This window comes from Myotis brandtii, unplaced genomic scaffold (genome assembly GCF_000412655.1).
Source record: "Myotis brandtii unplaced genomic scaffold, ASM41265v1 scaffold374, whole genome shotgun sequence".
In the NCBI taxonomy this organism is placed as follows: Eukaryota; Metazoa; Chordata; class Mammalia; order Chiroptera; family Vespertilionidae; genus Myotis; species Myotis brandtii.
The window spans coordinates 1,549,859-1,559,507 of NW_005364372.1; the positions used below are offsets into that span (position 1 = coordinate 1,549,859).

At 43.4% G+C, this 9,649-nt stretch overlaps 1 protein-coding gene across 1 annotated transcript in view; it reads left to right on the forward strand.

The window, feature by feature from the left end:
* The window catches only part of RAPGEF5 (Rap guanine nucleotide exchange factor (GEF) 5), a 199,888-nt gene that overhangs the window by 127,793 nt on the left and 62,446 nt on the right, over positions 1 to 9,649 (forward strand). The window lies entirely within an intron of this gene.

Genomic DNA, 9,649 nt, shown 5'->3' on the forward strand with positions numbered 1-9,649 from the left:
GAACACTGATGCTCAGAGAGATTGAACAACTTGGTTAAGATCACCCAGCTAGTAAGTGGCAGCTCTAGGATTTGAACCCAGGCAGGTCTGTCTTCACTTTGGTGTTGCTATCACTTTAATTTGACTTGGGTCATAAGTTCTTTTAAGGGCTGCCATCATCTGAGTTTAATTTTTGTACTAAGAATTGGTTATTATCCATGAAATAGACGTGGATCACACCCTTTGCATGGGGTCTGGCAGGAGCTTGGTAAGGTGTGTGAATTGATAAATTATTTTATCTAGTCCTTGGTGATCGAAGGGTGGTTAGGGTGAGACTATGCTAGGCCTTTTGCATACACAGTTTTGTGTTCCTTTTTTTAGTGCTTTAACATATTCTGAAGGGTGTAACAGCCTCATATTTCAAATGACACATTGTGATTTCAGGAGTCCACCTTCCCCCTGGAACACAGCCATTGAATGGTGGTAGGATTTCTCTCCAGATGAGGCAAAGCCCTGTCCTCTCAGTACCGTTGGAGGCCTCCTGGGCAGATGGGACCCCAGCCTTTCTCTGAGGACAGAGCTCTCCCTGGATGAGAAGGGCCTCAAAGTCAGAACCAAGCTCCGTTTCTGCTGCGGGTGATCTGTGCCTGTTAATCTGACTCAGTGCCTACATCTGACTACGGAGCCTGGGTTCCTAGGCACAGGTGGTCTCCATCTTGACCTGTGCTCTGTGGACTTCTAGCTTAAATTTCCCCTTTCTGCTCTCGCCTGCTCTCTGGACTGTGTCTCTCTGTGCCGAACCTCTGCCTCCTTGCCTTTGCTTCCTCTCTGTCCTTGATCTGGGCCATTCTGATGTATAGTATCTGCCTGCTCATCCATCATGCAGCAGGCCATTCATTCATTTCCCAGGCACTGTTGTTCTGGATGGTGGGATAGTCCAGAGAGCAAAGCAGACCAAAGCCCTGTTCTCACACAGCTAACATCAGAGAGGAACTGCCACTCCTCCACTCTCTTCTCCTCTCCATCCCTATCGCTAAATTTGGTCATCAACCAAGAAATTTTATTTATTTACTTATTTTTAATATATGCTTATCGATTTCAGAGAGGAAGGGAGAGGGAGAGAGAGATGGAAACATCAGTGATGAGAAAGAATCATTGATCAGCTGCCTCCTGCATGCCCCACACTGGGGATTGAGCGCACAACCCAGGCATGTGCCCTGACTGGGAATCAAACCGTGACCTCCTGGTTCATAGATTGATGCTCAGTCACTGAGCCATGCCAGCCAGGCAACCAAGAATTTTTATACTGGAACTGGAGGACTTGCTGGGAAAAGTTTAATACAATTTAGGCTTGTATGATTTTTAAAAATCAACAATAACAACACCTCTGTGATTTAATAACAATTCTCAAAGGTCATGTGGGTAGTGTGGAGTGTAAAGCAAATTGTAGGGTGTGAATTGCAGTAAACTGATATGGGTATTAGACAAGACAGAGTGTCCAGACAATAAAGCATGCAAGAATTAGATTAAGTCAGGTAGGGAAATGCTAACATACCCTCTTCTAAAGCTATTAGAGTGTGAGTTGATTTCCTGGCATCAAGATGATGGATTGCATGGCCTGTGAGGGGGCATCTAAATTCATCAGTTGACACAAGCTTCTCTGGAAACCGAAAGGTCAGGTGTGCTGGATCATCCCCATTCCCATCCCGCCTTCACTCTAGCCCTGCTCTGTGCTGTGCTGCAAGCAGGGAGTCCTGACCTCTATGGACTATGCATTTTTTTTCATGATTGCTTGCCTCCCACTGTCAAGCGGGTCTTGGCCATTGGGAAATGCCACAGCACATCAGCGTGTAGGAGAGAGCTCAGGTTCCTAGCCATGACCACACCCCTCGGTGACTGCAGCTCCTCCCTGGGAGCTTCTCACTTACTCCTGTAGCTCCCAATGGGATCCAGTACTCACTCTTGCCCCTCTTTGCTGGTTTATGGTTATCTCACCACTTTTTGGTTAATTTCCTCAAACCTACCTACACTTCTGTAAATAGTCCCTTCATTAAACATTAAAGATGAATGTGCCTCTCTTTTTTGCCAGAATGATCCATTAAGCTAATAAAGCATATTGAAATATACTTGGGATGCAAAGATATTGGCTTTATATTTCAAGATTTTACAGTCTATCCTCAGCTCCCCTGCTCTTTTCTCCCATAGGTTTACTAGCGGAAGTTGGCCTCAGGATCAAATTCCCAGCCTGCCCTAATTTAAGAGCTCTTAAATTTAAGAACTCGTTTTACATGATAATCATTAGAGGCAATAAGATTTAATAAGTACAGCTCCCCTCTCACAGCCAGAGCTTCCTATCCGGTCATGTTTCCTGGTTTCCTGTGGGAGTTCGTTCACATTCCAGAACAGCTTTGTGTTGGCTTCACACCCATGGAAGTCAGGCTTTACCTAGATTTTGTAACTTTGGGGATGATGAATCCTATTAGTCCCATTTAGGCTTTAATTTGGGTTATTAATCTTAATATATGTAGGATTTTAAAAAGGAACCAATTATCATGATTTAAGTACTCTGTTTCTGCACAAAGATGTATTTGCCAGGCCAGCACTTGGCAGTCCGGTCAGTCTCAACCACCACTCACCTTGACACACATCTGCTTTACTAATCTCTCCTCAGTGTATGTTCCTAATCAGGTCTATCTCGCCAGCAATATTTTTTAAAAATCGGTTTACTTTTTTCCCCCATGAGAATAAAGAATCATGAGATACATTGTCAGCAAATTTTATGAAGGTTGTTCTCAGGCAAAATTGGTTTTGGCTAGAAGAGATTTTTTTTTTCAGATAAGTGCATCCATTCTGCTGTACCCACATTAGCAGGACAAGAATAGATGCGATGCGGGCACTGGCGGTTTGGTTTGCAAGCTGTGTGTGAATTTCTGTAGTACAAGATGAGAAAGCACACCTAACTGCTAACTCATGTGCATCTTTCCTATTTCGGAAGGACAACACTGTGGGCTCCTGTGAGAAAAGTAGAGTCAAGACAGCTGAATTTTGTAGAATCTTGGTGTTGGGAGAGACACTGAGGTCATCTTGTCCAGCTCCCACTCACTGAAGAACTGCCTTCCCTGGTTCTGTAATATTGTAGACAGGCTCTGCTGCTGTATGCACTCTGACGAGGGATCGAAACTGCAACCTCTAGATCAGTGATGGCGAACCTATGACACGCGTGTCAGAGGTGACACGCGAACTCATTTTTTTGGTTGATTTTTCTTGTTAAATGGCATTTAAATACATAAAATAAATGTCAAAAATATAAATCTTTGTTTTACTATGGTTGAAAAGATAAAAAAATTTCTATATGTGACACAGCACCAGAGTTAAGTTAGGGTTTTTCAAAATGCTGACACGCCGAGCTCAAAAGGTTCGCCATCACTGCTCTAGATGTACAGAACAATGCTCCAACCAACTGAGCCACCCGGCAAGGCTATCCATTTACAATTCTGTTCATTTATTTATTCATTTAGTTAGTGTTCTTTCAGTATCTGTGACGTGTCAAGACCTGGCTATTCATTGAGAATTCAAAACTGAAGAGGATATGGTACCTGCCCACAAGTGAGTTTATGCTTTAGAAGGGAGACCAAAAGTGCATCAGCGTGTGCTCCTTGGAATGCTGAGTCAGAAGGACTCATGTGCTGCCCAGGGGCCAACCAAATCAGACTGGAGGAGATGGTTCTTGAAGTCAACTTTTTGGGATGAATAAAAGTTAAACCAAGAAGTTATGATATGAAAAGAGTCATAACAAACTATTGCTATAAATGCTGTCTTAGTCTGTTCCAGTATCTATAACAAAATATGGCAAACTAGGTGGCTTACATACAATAGAAATTAATTTCTATCAAGGTACAGGCAGGTTCAGTGTCTGATGAGAGCCCACTTTCTGATTCATAATTGGCCATCATTTTACTGTGTCCTCACATGGCAGAAGAGATGAGGGATCTTTCTGGGGCCTCTTTTATAAGGGCACTAATCCCTTTCATGAGGGCCCCACCCTCATAACCTAATTACCTCTCAGAAACCTCACCTCCAGACACCATCATACTGGGAATTATAATTTGATATATGAGATTTTGGATGGGGGACACAAACATTCAGTCCATAGCAAATGCCTTCCTATAAATAAACATCTTCAGTTACCATGTTCACGAACTTGAAGGAAAACAGTATTGTGATCTGTGCCACTTGTATGACCTTGCATGCCATGGTGCCAAGCTAGATGATTCTTTGTGTTCTCCATCTGAAAGGGTCCCTGGTGCTGCTTGCTTCAGACAAAGTTTGATTATGGAGCGTTGGACCACAGGAGGAATGTGGAGGATCCTGGCTGAGGCCCAATGGAGCAGGAAAGGGAGATTAGAGGGCAAAAAAATACACATCTTGCCCAGTTCATAGTTTAGCCCATAGTTTGACCTATTCATGCCCACCCCCCTTTTTTTATGTGCCTAGACTGAGGGACAATACCATTTAGTGAGTGCCTTCCTTAATGTTGTGTTAGTTACATGACCTCTTACTAGTATATGTGAGTTCCATGAGAGTTTCATTTGGTAGAATTCTGACAGATAGAATAAATAATTATGACACTCAAGTTCAAAACACAGTTATCTCATGTGATTATAATGAGCTTTGTAATAGAAAAGTGACTAAGTTGAGCGGGTAAAGGATGCCTCCTAGTAAGAGTGACCTTTGAGCCATGTGAGAGAGAATTCTTTGTTTTAAATATAATTCTCTCACTCTCTTGCTTGCTCAGTAACTTGCATGTTCAATGAACATTTATTAAGTGACTATCACATGCCAGACCTCTCTGTGTTAGAAAGAGAAGTAGGGGTCACAGCCCCTGCCCTGAAGATGTCATAATTTCGAGGAAAACACAAAGGGACCGGATAAGTAGAGGTCAGCATGATGGGTGTCATAACAGGGTTCTTTGGGCATCTCATCTGGATAGAGGGAGTTAGTGGCAGGAGACTCGTCAAAGAAGATGAGGTGATAAATATGAGTTGCCTCGTATGGGATGGTTTGTGCCTTTTGGAGTGTATAGATTCATTGAGACTTAAAATTCTGAACTCTGCTTATGAAAAAATGTGCCTATACATAAAATTTTATATGCTTTCAGAGGGTTTCTGAGTCCCTAAAGCCCATCCACAAACCCCTACTTAAGCCCTCTTGTAAGAGTTTATGCTCACAGAGCGGCAGGGACACGAGGCCATGGAGAACGCCAGTGGCTGCTTTATGGGAGTGCTTGGGAGAGGAATATTTTCCATTATCTCTGCTAATGGAAAACTCAAGGAAGCAGTTGTGGCAAAGCCAGCAGGGCTGAGAAGTCCCTTAGTGATCACTTTCTCTTGTTAGTGTTGGTGGTAAGTGGAAATATAAATACACACCAAAACATGGTTCAGGAAAAGTTAACACCTGCTAAACTGGGAACACCAATTTTTTACCTGTTTAGAAAAAATATAATTTTTTATTGCCCCATCGGAATTTTCATCTTAAAATAAGTATGTCTTTTATGTGAGTAAATGAAAGAAAAAAGTTTTATTTCAAAGTACAAAAGCTGATCATGATCATGGAAGTTAATCCAAAGTAAGTCAAAGGTACTGGTTCTATTATTCATTCAGAATTCATGGGCAGGAGAGAAGTGTAGCCATAAAAGGAAAAGAAATGAGAGTTACTCACCCAAAGCACGGAACAAAGATGAGGAGCCCGGGAAACTCAGAAGCCCTCGTACTCCTGATGGCTCTGTTCAAAGGCCCTGTGATGCTTTTCCTCCTGTCAGTCATCCTCCCCCTCCTTCAGCTGAGGACACCTGTTTATTGTTGGAGTTTCTTGTTCCTACCACCATCCCTTTAAGAAAGTAGGGGAAAGAACTGGTTTATGCATATCTGGGGGCTAAGGTATGTTTTGGGGAGAAGGGAGTTTCTCACAGCATATCCCAACCATGGGCCAAAGCATGAAGCATGGTGCCTTCTGGGAATATACACAGTTCCCCACCTCACCTTTTGTATCATTGATGCACTTACAGAAGTCCCTTCACTCCTGAGGTCTGTGCCACTTGCTCAGGTCATCTGACCTCTACTCCAGTGGTGCTCTTCCACTTCCTTCCGTAGCTTTCTTATCTTGTCTCCTACCTCACCATCTTCTGAGCCTATTCCCCCCAATCATCTCCTTAGGCCACCAACTTCACCACAAAGTTCCATACCATGTCCTTGGTTCCCAATGTACTAAGAAGCCATCTCCTAGATCAGTGGTTCTCAACCTTCCTAATGCCACGACCCTTTAATACAGTTCCTCATGTTGTGGTGACCCCCAATTTCATTGTTACAAATTGAACATAATTAAAGCATAGTGATTAATCACAAAAACAATATGTAATTATATATGTGTTTTCCGATGGTCTTAGGCGACCCCTGTGAAAGGGTCGTTCGACCCCAAAGGGGTCTCGACCCACAGGTTGAGAACTGCTGTCCTAGATCTACCTAAGTTTCCTTATTATCTCTACTTACATTTTTTTTAAATCTTCATCCTTCCTCTTTCTCGTGATCCTCTCTGAAAGGATGAAGTCTCAGTCCTTTTATAGCCTAACCCCTCCACTGTGTTCCTGAACCTGTCACATCTTCTCAATACCCACTCCCACCCTGCCTTCCCAGCCACGCAGGCTCTTCGGTCTGACTCCTCCCTTTCATGATGATATTCCTGGGACGTGGTTCACTTTCTCTCCATTCACGCACACCTCCCCACCCCTCTCCCCACCCCTGGGCCTGAAGTGATCTTCTCACCACTTTGTCTTAGACTTATCATCTCTGTGAACTTGACAGCGTCAGGAGAGCTTTTTCTCTGAATCTCCTGAGACAGTGCCCTCCAGGTTCTGCTGACTCACCTTGATTTTACTTTTTCATAATCTCTGCCGTAGGTTTTCTCCATGACTTTGATTCCCTATCGCTTCCCCCGGCTTTCTGTGTTTCTTCTCTTTATCCTTACCTTTATAATACCCTTTCTCTCCTGTTCCCTCTTAATCCCATCCACTCCCCAAACTTGAATAATTCACAAATTTGTCTCTGTCCTTGATCTTTGTCCAGGGTCCTCGTTCTTAATTTCTAACTGCCTGCTAAACGTCGACAGCATGATGTGTTATCATTACTAAAACACCAACTGTCTGAAACCAGACTCACCACTCTCACCAAAACCAGTTTCTCTGCACATTTTGTCCTATTTAATAGCATCCCATTCTCTGTCACCCACAGTCACCTTTGACCATCAAATCCCATGGGTTATAGCTTTGTATTGTCGCTTGCATTTGGCCTCATCTTAGGGTGCTAAGTTAGACTTACGTTGTTATGGAGCCTATTAACTTGTCATTTAAGGGCAGGGGACTTGTTTTGCTCATCCCTGCTTGCCACTTGGTGGCCAGCACAGTGCCCTTACCATAGGACAGTGGTTCTCAACCTTCTGGCCCTTTAAATACAGTTCCTCATGTTGTGACCCAACCATAAAATTCTTTTCGTTGCTACTGCATAACTGTAATGTTGCTACTGTTATGAATCATAATGTAAATATCTGATATACAGGATGGTCTTAGGCGACCCCTGTGAAAGGGTCGTTTGACCGCCAAAGGGGTTGCGACTCACAGGTTGAGAACCGCTGCCATAGGAGATCCTCACTGTTTGTTGAATAAATGACTGTAAATTAAGTGTTTTAATGCTTTACTTGCATCTTGTGAGCTACTTGTCATTGCACCTATTTTCCGTCATTAGTTCTCGGAATACTGTTATTCTTAATCAACTAAGCACTAGAATAAAGTTTCACTCCCAGACCCCCAACCATGCCACTTCTGCTCTTTTTCAGGAAGAGCAAGTAGGTGAGGATGCATGGGTCGGGAGGCATTAATCTAACCTTCCTTCTTGAGAGCCAGCTATGATGCAGAGGGTTATCATGTTTTCATGGCAATTTTAGATAACTTACATTTCCCTTTATACATTGATTTTTTCTGCTTTTTCTCTTCCTTATTTTTAACAGGTTTTCGAAATGGAAACCACCACTATGACATTAGGTGCTATTGATAGTACATCAATATGATGCAGCTCGTCCCCTGCCCAGCAGAGTGTGGCTGCTCTGTGCACGGCCCTGTAATGCATATTAGTTGCACAGACATTAGGGAAGCCCTTCCCATCCATATGTGTGTGCATGGCCCGTGGAAGTTAATAATGCCATAGATCACATGCACAGAGAATGTGCAACATACGTCAGAACGGCGGTGGGCTCATGCAAAATGAGTACTGGCATCCGAGAAGAGGAAAACCAGGGGAAGATTTCTGTCCTTTCAAATCTACTGTTTACCGAATTATTTGTTTCTGTGAGTCGCGGTATCCCAGGCCCACATTCTGCTGTTGTTCGTGTGTTTTTTCAATATGTGCCCCTCTCTTTGGCCACCTTATTTCCTGTGGATAACAAAAGAAGCCCTTTGGAGAAATGAGAGAGAGAGCAATTACACATTGCTATTCATGTTGCAGGAGTCGCACTCTGTCCTTGGGGAGTTTAACAATGAATATCCCACATTAATTGCCACAGTAACTGCGTGTCTGACCTTGCTGAAATGTAATACATCAGCTTTACATAGGAAAATTATTTGCCACCAAAAGATTTAAAAAGAATCATCATAAAATTATAGTGCTGTTTTAGAATGACTAATATTTTTGTGTGTTTAAGAAGATCCTGGAGGACTCAAACGACTAGGTCGCTGCATTGTCTGAGGAGTCAGGATCCTGGGAGCTGAAATCATAATTTTATCACTGATTTGGTTGACAGTTATAACAAGATGAGTGCCCTGCTTTCCTTATGAAGGGTGAACAACATACATGGGGATCCCTGATAGGTCTGTGGGACTGATGAATAATAAGGCAGGCCAGACCTAGTGCCTCTTCTCCTTTGGGGAAGACTGTTCTTTATGTTTGCACTTAATTATAAGGCAGGGTTTTCTGCCAGCAGCAGAAACATGCAGGGAACCCTAGACATGTTTCCCTTTTTAAAGAAGCGACGTCATTTTTAAGATAAAGCCTAGTTTACTGTCAACTTTTCTTGCTTTAATCTTTTGCTCAAATCCTCAGATATCCAGAAACTAGGTTTTCTGACGTGCATTTGAAGGTTCTTTTTTCCGGGCTCTCTTACACTGACTGGCTGTCGCACCTGGGGAAGATAGCACAGGACACACTCGGAGAGAGGCCATCGCTCTGGGCCCGCGGCACACGGCTGGGTCGGCAGCCAGCCCACTCCGACAGCCACGTCAGCGGCCACGCTGGCTCTGGGCTGTGGAAGCTGCGTGTGCAGAAATGACTGATTGTTCCGCCGTCTCTCCTTTTTCAGAGGGACTGAGGTGAAGAAAGTCAGGGCACTCACCCATGACATCCGAATCTCAGCCTAGATGAGATTCTTACTAGAGATCCCTTGTTGCTTGTATTCTGGCAAAACAAGTGCATGATAAATTGGAAGGCCCATCTCAAGTCTGGGAAAAAAATGGAACCGAATGATTGAATGGGTAGCTTTAGGCCCACCTTTTAAAGCAAGGCTGTGACATGACTGAGTATACGTATCTACCACCGCTTTTTAATGTGGCTTGTTCATTGTTTTTGTGTTT